We start from the raw sequence: 10174 nt of genomic DNA, 5'->3' as shown, positions 1-10174 counted from the left end.
AAAAATATGATCCAGAATTAATGAACTCCTGGAGACCCAGTATAAACAAGTCTGAGAGTGAAAAACGCCAGGGGATTCCAGTCACAGGAGGGCCTCACCCTTTTGTGATTTTTATCTCCAGGAGCTTGACCAGGTAGTTCCATTATAAATTGGAGGAAAAAAACCCTCAGACTTTAAGCAGGGAGAGAAGAAAAGGAACCACTTTGAAATGTGTCTCAGCGCTCTTCTTCTTAATGTCTGCCCTCAGGAGAAATGAGTTAATCTGACCCTAACCTGCTGGGTACTATCAGAGCCTCACCAACCTGATACTGTGTACATACTCTTTTTTTTATTGTTGGAAATATTACTGTCCATGGGTTATGCATACATGCATATAAATTTTTTTTTCTTTAAAAAATCAGGGACTTCTAGATGACATGGTCACTTCTGCTGGCCACAATCCGTACTCTGGGTTCCAAAGATTCCTGTCTGTCCCAAATGCAAAATACCTGTTGTGGACTCTGTCACTATTATATTTTCATTCCGAGAGCTTGGGACATTCTTGACACTCAGGAAATTAATAAGTAAGTGAGTGATATTTTTAAAATTCTTGCTTTAAGTATTGCCCTTCATAAAACAATCTTCTTTTATCTTCTAAGTTGTGTTGGAAAGATTAACACATTGAGACACTGGTATTTACATGTGAATTAATCAGATGGCCTCTTTTCATATGAGATGCCCAGACACTGCGGAGCAATAGGCAAGAAAGAATGGTCACTACAATGGAAGCTAACATGAAGGAAATGATAGCCTTGCTGAATTTTCCTAGGGCTGCCCAGAAATTAAACCAAATTGAATCAATATAGTTTCAATCTGTGGAAACTCTACTGTTTGAGTATAAACTTTAGTCCATCTCCAGGGACATAAAATTCTTCTTTTCTCCCTCAATTCTTTTTTTTTTTATTCTCAATTACCCAATCTGAAACCAAGTCCTGATGATTTTGCTGCAGGAAGTTCACTGAATCGCTCCCCCTTCTACCGCCATTGTCATTCTGCTAGGTAGGTGAAGTATTCTCACCTGGCCCAATAAAACAACCTCATGAATTGCAGCTTTGCCTCAAATCTCCTTGCTTCTAACTTGATCCCCACACATGACCCAAACTCTGTTTCTAAATTATTGATCTGGTTACGTCATTCTCCTGAGGAAAATCATGCAATACTCCTCTAATTCCCTCAGCATGCGTTCAAGGCTCTTCCAACCTTGTTTGAACTCCACTTGGACTTCAGAAATCTTTAAACATCAACAGAACTGGTACAAAACTCCAGGCCAACTACTTATTGGCTAGGTGACATTATGCAGGTCACTGAAGATCTCTAAATGTAACTTTCTTCTATGTACATGATACAGTGCAAGGTTTTACCAAGAGTTTGAGAGATAAGTCAAGATCCTGGCACCTGGGAAATGTTTACCCTTTCACAGGGGGCGCCTAAGACCATCGGGAAACACATATATAATTACATATTGTTTTTGTGATTAATCACTATGCTTTAATTATGTTCAATTTGTAACAATGAAATTGGGGGTCACCACAACATGAGGAACTGTATTAAAGGGTCGCGGCGTTAGGAAGGTTGAGAACCACTGAATTAGGTTGTAGTTATCATAGGAACCTTTATCATTTCACTCCCTTGTACTGCTCACTAAGCACCCCAGACTCTAGCTGAACTAAACTGACACTTGTAGGACTCAGAAAGCTACACATACTCATGTCTCCAAGGTTTGTTCATGCAACTTTTTCATTCTAACCATATTTTAAACCTGGCAAAGTTCTGTTCATCCTGTAAGATACAGTAATCTGCCATCTCTCTGCAGACATCCTCATCTCTCCTGGTCCATGGGAGCAATCACTTTCACCTCCATGCTTCTATTACACCTCTTTGAAATCCTGGGCATTTGTCACTTGTGTCAAAATTTATCGTGTGAGTGATTTTCATCTCACCACATGGTGATTTTCCTGAGGCCAGGCCTGGTGTCTTACTCATTATGGTTTCATTATTATCACTTTTAAATGCAATGCTGGACTTGGGGGTCAGTGCTCAGCAAATGTTTGTGGAATTGATTGACATAATAGCACCTAAATACACAGTGTTGATGCTGGTCTGTGACACCTCCCATGGCCAAAAAAAATTAATCAAGTCACTATTCACGGTATTTATTATTACTGTTATTACAAATATTATCTAGAGTTCTCTTTTTAAAAATACCAATAGGCTATATTTTTCAGCAATTATGACTTTCCTAGAGCTTTTTTCACAAGTGAATTCAATATTTTATTCATACTTTCTTTCCTAAACCAAATGCCCACATTAAAAATGTATATATGTAAGTAAATATGAATAGTGGCATTCTTATGAACAATTCTATGATAAAAGGAAGTTAGATGGCAGAAGAATTTTGGTCAGAAAACACATTTTACAAGTAAGCTTCTAAGGGGTTATTTTAAACAACACTGAGGGGAAAGAATTATTTCAAACAGATGAAAAATACCTCTCTACTGTCCTTCTAATGGATGTACTTTAAAGAAAGCCAAGGGGAATTTTAAACTCCACATACATTTTATGAACATTCAAATGAATATCTATGACTAATCTCTGGTGCATTTGAATAAAAAAATAGAACAATTTTGATGTTCCAAGTTGAATTATTAAGTAAAAATATTCAGTTATCAGATAGTTAATTAAGTGGAACTGACTGTATTCATTATAATATTTGTTCCAAACAAATGTATTTAACATTCTGATATTATGCAGAATAGGTGACAATTGCATATCTCCATGGAGATCAATAATGGGATTCAGATCATTGTGTAAAGAGTCTGCAAGTTTAATGCAGAGAGAATGTCATTATTATTTCTCTCTTAATGATGGTCATTATGCGCAAACACTGATTGAATTCCATTTGTTACCTGCATTTGAGCTGAGAGGAATAATTACAATTTAAGTGACTCCATTAAAATTCATAAAAGAATATGAATGCAAAAATTATACTTGAAACTGACAAAATATACTTTGAGGATATAAATTGTGTTTTCTGATAGGCCTCTTAAAAGAATTAAAAATAGCTTCATTTTAATAAGATGACATATAAAGATCATGTGTGATCCTCACCTTTATGTTAATTTCAATGCTGCAATCCATGACTAATAATAAAAAGCGAAGAAATTAACTTTTAAAAAGTAAAATTAATTAACTAATGTGCCAGTTATTACACATACTTTTGTGGATTGGGTCATAGTCATTCTTTTTTTAAAAAGGTTTTAATTGTGTATAATATTAAAATGGTGTTTTATCATTCCGTATATTGGTGATATCACCTACCACTGTTGGTAGCTAATAAGTCCAAGGTTTAAACTGATGTAAATTAAGTGTGATGTGTTCCTTTTCATTTGTTTGGCATATATTTCTTTTGACCTGCTGTGCACTGCTCAGCATCTATAATTTTGGATGCTAATAGTTATTACTTTATGGGCCACACCAACCCAGAGTTTTCAGTGGATTAAGCTGCACTTTTTTTCAGAGTGAAGTGGAACATACTAAGATGCCAGACAGGATGCCATTGAGCCTTAAAAGTCCTGCCTTTTAGTGGCTGAAGTGAGTTCTCTAACTCAGATGAGAGAAGGAGAGAAGTTTAGTATTTAATGCTATGGGAAGCCACGGAGAAATGTGGCATGGAGTTGTGAGGCACTCAGCCTCTCATCAAGTTTGGGGAAGCCTCTGAAGGGAGAAATGATGCTTTCTTTCTGTGCCAGACACTCTTCTTTAGCTCTATGACACAACTTCAAATTGCAGGGTCTTGATTTCACAGTGTTTATATTACAAAATTATATGTTTTGATACTATTAAGCAAGAACAAGGAAATCATAGAATTTTTGCCTGCAAAAAAGGTCTTTATGTCTTACTAAATCCACCTTGATCATTTTACAGATGAGAAAGCCGAGGTCTAGAGAGGCTCATGATGAAATGTTTTCAAATGTTAGTTAGTGGCAGACTTAGGATTAGAACTCAGATCCCTTGTCATTGACTACAACATTCTTTATTAGTAGTAGTTTTGGTCACAACTGTCAATATATTCATTAATATTCCTTTTGTTTTATTTTATTTTGTCAACACATGCGGAATTATTTTTGAAAGCCTATTCACTCAGAGTAAAATTTTTTTGAAGAAATACAAAGAAAAATTATGTTTTTTACTATGGTTATTATGGTTAAAATAGCTGTACATGTAGCAAAAATGACCTACTCTACAATCAAAATCATAAATTATATTTCCCTAAATGTACAAATATTTTAGACTACCTATTTAGGTATACCCATAATTCACTTAAGTACCTATGTTCCCAGTCTTGCCAATGATCACTTTGAGGTGAAATGCAGAGATTAGAATTATACTGGACAGTGTTAACACACTGGCTATAGCACTTGGCAGTGCTCCATGAGATTCTGATTCTCTTGAATCAGGAGATAAGGCAGGGGAATAGTGGTGGCTTATGAAGGAAGTTGGAAAGATTCCTGTCAAGCATCTGCCCCTGTTGAGATGTCTATAACCATTAAAAACAAACAACAACAAACACACACACACACACAAAAAAAAAAACAGGAGGGGAGGGAAAAGAAGAAAGAAATAAACATGAAAATAATGAATTTAAGATGAACAACTTCTTGCTGAATGAGCAGATAGTACCCAGATGCTCATTTTACATTCATTTCTATTTGTGCATTTTATTTTAGAGACTAAATCCTGAGTCAAAGAATCCCTCTCTTTACAAACCAAACAAAACATCAAGATAGTATATTACCCAGCAACTAAACATAAAGACTATTGGGAAGCATTAGAATTTACTCTAACATAATAAGAAATATTTATAGAACTATCATTTTAATTGGGGGGGGGCCTGTGTTCCTTTTCAACAAATGAGTGTATTTAACTTAAAGAAGCAGAACAATGTTTAACATGCTAATAGGTGAAGATAACCTAAGCTTTTGATTCTATCACTATCTACTAATAGCAGTTCTGATCAACTGGGATTAAACCATAAGTATAAAAAAATGAGGAAAATAGTTACCAATTGAATTTCTTAACTGGCTATTCTTGATTGACCTCACACTCTGCTGTTTGAACTGCCTTTCCTCAGGTATGTAAATCTCACCAGATGCTTAAGCACAGTGCTTTCTAGCACTTCCACCAATCATTTTATCAGCATGTGCAAGCTAATCAGACGTTATCCTCTGTCGCGCCTTATTTCTCAGTTCTCTGACATGGCAAGAGAAGTTCAGGGCAACCATAATTTGTTCTTTTAATTCTTTTGGAACTATTCAATGCATGCAACAGGAAGTGGACATTTTCTGGAATACAGAATCAGGCTTAATTGCTTACAAAGATTGAAATGGTGAAATTAAAATCAAGTCATATACTGCAGCCAGGAAGGGGAAAAGAGGCAAATGTTCTTGTCTGATGTTATCTTCCTAGGTTTTGCATTGAGGAGCGGGAGCTCCAAACATGAGAAATATGCCTCTTGTTGATTATCACCCAGTGAAGTAAGAAACCATAAATAATCTAAAGTAAAGGGCTTGAACTTCCCCCTCAAAGTCAAAGCTCCTCTAGATGCAAGGTGAACTGTTAAAGGGAAAAATATGTTTTCAGTGGCTGTTCACTCTATGTAAGCACTGATGTGCCTGTGTCAAAATGCAAGTTTCCTGCCCTCAGCAGTTCTTGAGCAATAGATAAAAGGACATATACGGATGGACAGCCTGGTTTCCAAACCATCTTTCCACCTGCTAGATCTTGTGAAAACGGAAGCATATTATTGCAGTAGAGCTAGCTTACTATAGTTAGCATTAGACACGATTCACTATTGTTCAAATAATAAAATCATAGCAGACATATTAATTTGCATCTACAAACTCAGTTCATTGTGGTTGCAGGTAGTATAACTCTATAGAATAGCCGACTTCTTCCCAGCACTGCTGTGCATGGAAAGTCTTTGAGTTTCCATGAGCAATGACACATTCTAATGCCACTCCGTCAATGGCTGATTAATCCATGAGATGAATGACTCAGACACAACTTCTTTCCTTTCCTCCTTCTCCTCTTACCGTCTCCTCCATGGAACACCCATTTTTTTTGCAACAATCCACTTGCTCATGGAATGAAAATAATTTCAGTTTGTGTTATACTTCCATATCTTCACAAAGTATTTCACAGTCTCTTTATAATTAGCATTTTCTGTTCCATTCACCTTGTACGTTTCATGGCAGGCAGCATTGTCTCCACTTAAAGTTTGGTCGTGGCATCTGAGATTTGCACTGATAGAAATTGAGGTTTGTTTCCTCTGCTGACATTAAATGACATGAATTCCCCCCAAATACAATAATAATTACTTTTATTCACCTTTGCCCACTTACAAAATGAATCGATTGACTGGAAGTCTTATTTGAAACAACAACAAAATACACCCTTTGCATCTGGTGGGCTCACATACATTATTATATTTCAGCCAGGTGTAATGGGAAATTAACCTCTTAAAATAAATATATAAATACCCCTGCCCTAATTATAGCTACAAGCACTGCTCCAATATTCTCTCTTCTATGTTGTGGAATTCATGTACTTGTTTAATAGCACGCCTAATTTAGACAGGCAGAGTGATTATGAGTGGGTCCGGCATTAAGCCTGATATCTCAATACGTCTATGATTAGAACAGTGGCCTGCTTCCTCCTTGGCTTTTATGTGTGCGCATAAAATAAATGGTGGTGATTGGGACTTTTAACTACAACCCACTCTGCCAGCAGCAAATGAAAACTACACATGATCCCAAATGTCTTTGCGTGTAGAATACCGTTTCTCGGCTAAGATTTGTTGTTCTGTCACCAATTTATCAGCTGGGGCCATTTAACTTATACGCACTTGAGCAGAATTAAAAGTGTTTACTTTCCTCATAAGAGGGCAGTCACATATGTACCAATTTTGTTTTAACTGTGGAAAGCAAGGAGCTGGAAACAGAGTGGAGAGGGGATTCAGCAAGGCCTAATCAATCACTGACAGATTACAGCTAAAGCCACTTCCATACCCATTAAAGCAGGACAAATGCAGAATTGCAACTGAACAACTTCTAGTTTTAAGCCAACAGTGGGACTTCCTAGTTATTTATCAAAGTCATTGCTGGTAAGCAGCATGCCTCGCTGCCCGATTGTACTTCACAGCAGACAGAGCTGACTGAAGCTTCAGCCATGAAAGAAGTGTTTATGCCCTCAGCTGTGGTGCTGTCAGCCCTCTGGAATTTACTGTAAATCACACAGCTTTTATTGCAAGATTTAGTAGCTTATCCTCTGTGGGCTCTATTCACTGCAAGCTTGTTACTATTTGGATGTTAGCCTCAGTCCATAAAGGGACTTGCTACACATCATCAAACAGCGGCAAAAAACCAAAGGTTTCATTTTTCAATTTTCTAAACCCTAAACTCCTCAACAGTCATTGAATTTCATTGCAGAAAGTGGAAGTCTACTTTATTATGGTACTCAATTTCCCCAATGGAGTTATACACTTATAACATTACTTTTATTTCCAATGACAGGATCTGGCCATCTGTCCTGGCTGTAATTTCATAACACTCACTAGTTTTTATTTTAAGGGAATTTCTCGATATTACATTGAGCTTGTGACAAAATTGTAATGTATATATAAAGGCCACAATAATGATAACTATATTTAGTACCAGCTAACATCTTAACAAAATAGTTTTTCTTACTCCGGCTGTGGAAGAGTCTTCATGAGCTCCAAATACAATTTAACTGACAAATGGGGTGGGGGTGGGGATTGGGGGGGAAGAAGAGCAAGTTTTAAAGAGACAGAACTATATAGAAAGGAATGGGATGACTCAAGTCAGACCCACATGGAACAGTATCATTCCACAGGCAGTGTGGATTTTATCAAAAGTGGTTCTGCATGCTACTTTTATTAGAACTGTTTCTTCTAGGATCAAAGAGTGAAAATGCTAAGAAATCCTAGAGTCTGTGGTAGGGAAGACTGACTTTATAATGAAGAGGGTTTGCTCCATAAAAGCTTATTAATCTGGCAAGAAGGTAAAGATATTTTGTCACTTGTTACATACTAGAGTGGGGTCCACTTACAGCTTACTCAGATCCAGCCAAACTGAATAGAAGTGGAATCAGAAAAGAAGTCCTGGGTTGTTTCAATGCATTGTAATGTGCAAATTATAATTCCTGGAAGGGAGAACCTATGCCTACAAAGAAACAATTTTGTGGGAAGAAAGAATGACCTGATGATAGGCACCATTTGGAGGCAATAGGTATCAAATATGAAAACACTTTGCCTGTGGGGCTTTACTGAGGAATTCGCAGGAGGTGAAGGTGGTTAGAAAGCACTTGAGCCAAAACATATACATATGCACACAAAGGAGCAAGATCGCTTTAAACTGGGAAGCCAAGTGTGATTAACTGGTGATAGATTAATATGGAAGGACGTGCATGGAGAGGAAAAGATCAGAGTCATAAATACATAAATAGTAATGAAAAGTAGTAAGTGAAAAATGCTAAGTCTGGCAACTTTATATTAAAATTTTTTTCCGAAGCTCTTTCTAGGACAAAAAGCAACTGGAGTTTGGATTTTTTAAGGGAAATATACAGCTGTTTATGGCCAGACTTTATATAACCAAAACCCATTCAACAACTTCTCCTTCCTCTATAATGAATACCAGGCACCATATTTGTCCTCCCACCTGAAGAACAAATTTAAAACCATACAAAAAATATAAAACTACAGTTTTTAGACATTGCATATTAGGCAGCACTGAAGTGACCACTGAGACAGAGGCAACAAAGGAAGTGAACTCTATGATTGTCCCAGCTTACCGCCTTGACAAAGTGTTCAGGCTGCAACACAGGGAGAGGGAATTCAGGTGAAACCTAGAAGTGTTATAGAATTGAGGTGACAGTTAGGAAACCAAAGTAGCTAGAGTTCACGGGACAGGATATCAGAAAGGAGAGAGTCACAAAGAGAGGAGAATTCCAGACATCTGCAGAGGGTCCCCTGCAGGTCTTTGCGTACTGATCAGCATATACATTGAGGATAATGTACAAGAAAGGGGATAAAATTACCCAAAAGGAACAGAGGGAAAATTCTCTGGAACTCACACAGGACCAGAATTAGTTCATATTTAAATGGAGAATAATGTAAAAACCTCATAATTCATAAGATATTAAGTGGAGTGCACAGAAAGATACTGCTTCAGCAATGAGGAAATTTAGCCCTAGACTAAAGGCTGCTCTGGAGCCACCTAACAAAATTCAAAATTGAAACTTGACAAAATCAAGTTTGTTTCCAGGTAACATAATTGAAGTCCAGGACAAACCTCAAGTTCAAGAAAATGTATAGTAATATAAATATACTAGAGGCCTGGTGCATGAAATTTGTGCACAGGTGTGGTCCGCAGACCTGGCCGGTGATCAAAGTGTGAGTGACTGGCGTGGAAGGGCAGGTCCCAGCTGATCTCTGGGCTCTGGGCAACACCTGGGCCCCTGGTCCCCCATGCACCCCCACTACCTGAGTCATGGCGCCTGAGTCCCCACGCGGAGATGTGGTAAGCACGGCCAGACGTCATGGGCAGGGGTGCAGCATCCCTCTCACAATCCGGGACCGCTGGCTCCTAACTGCTCACCTGTCTGCCTGACTGATCTCCCCTAACTGCCCCCCCTCCTGCTGGCCTGGTCATGCCTCACTGCCCGCCCCTGCTGGCCTGGTCACCCCCAACTGGCTCCTCGGCCTGCCTGGTTGCCCCTTACTGCCCTCCCTGCCAGCCTGGTCACCCCATACAGCCTGCCGTTCAGTCATTTGGTCGTCCCTCACTAATACCCCTGCCGGCCTGGTCGCCCCACTCAGCCTACTTGTTCAGTTGTTTGGTTGTCCCTCACTACCCCACTGCTGGCCTTGTCGTCCCACACAGCCTGCTGTTTGGTCATCCGTTCAGTTGTTTCGGTCATGACGGCCCCTGGCTTTTTATATATTAGGATAATTGAAGTTACCAAAAGGGAAAAACAGGAAGAAATATTTAAAGAATAATGACCAAATGTTTCCAAATTTGTTAAAAATTATAGGCTTATATATTTAAAAAAGTTCAGC

Source organism: Myotis brandtii, unplaced genomic scaffold (genome assembly GCF_000412655.1).
Source record: "Myotis brandtii unplaced genomic scaffold, ASM41265v1 scaffold125, whole genome shotgun sequence".
Lineage (NCBI taxonomy): Eukaryota > Metazoa > Chordata > Mammalia > Chiroptera > Vespertilionidae > Myotis > Myotis brandtii.
The sequence above is the reverse complement of the archived record's forward strand: the minus strand, read 5'-3'. Positions refer to the sequence as shown.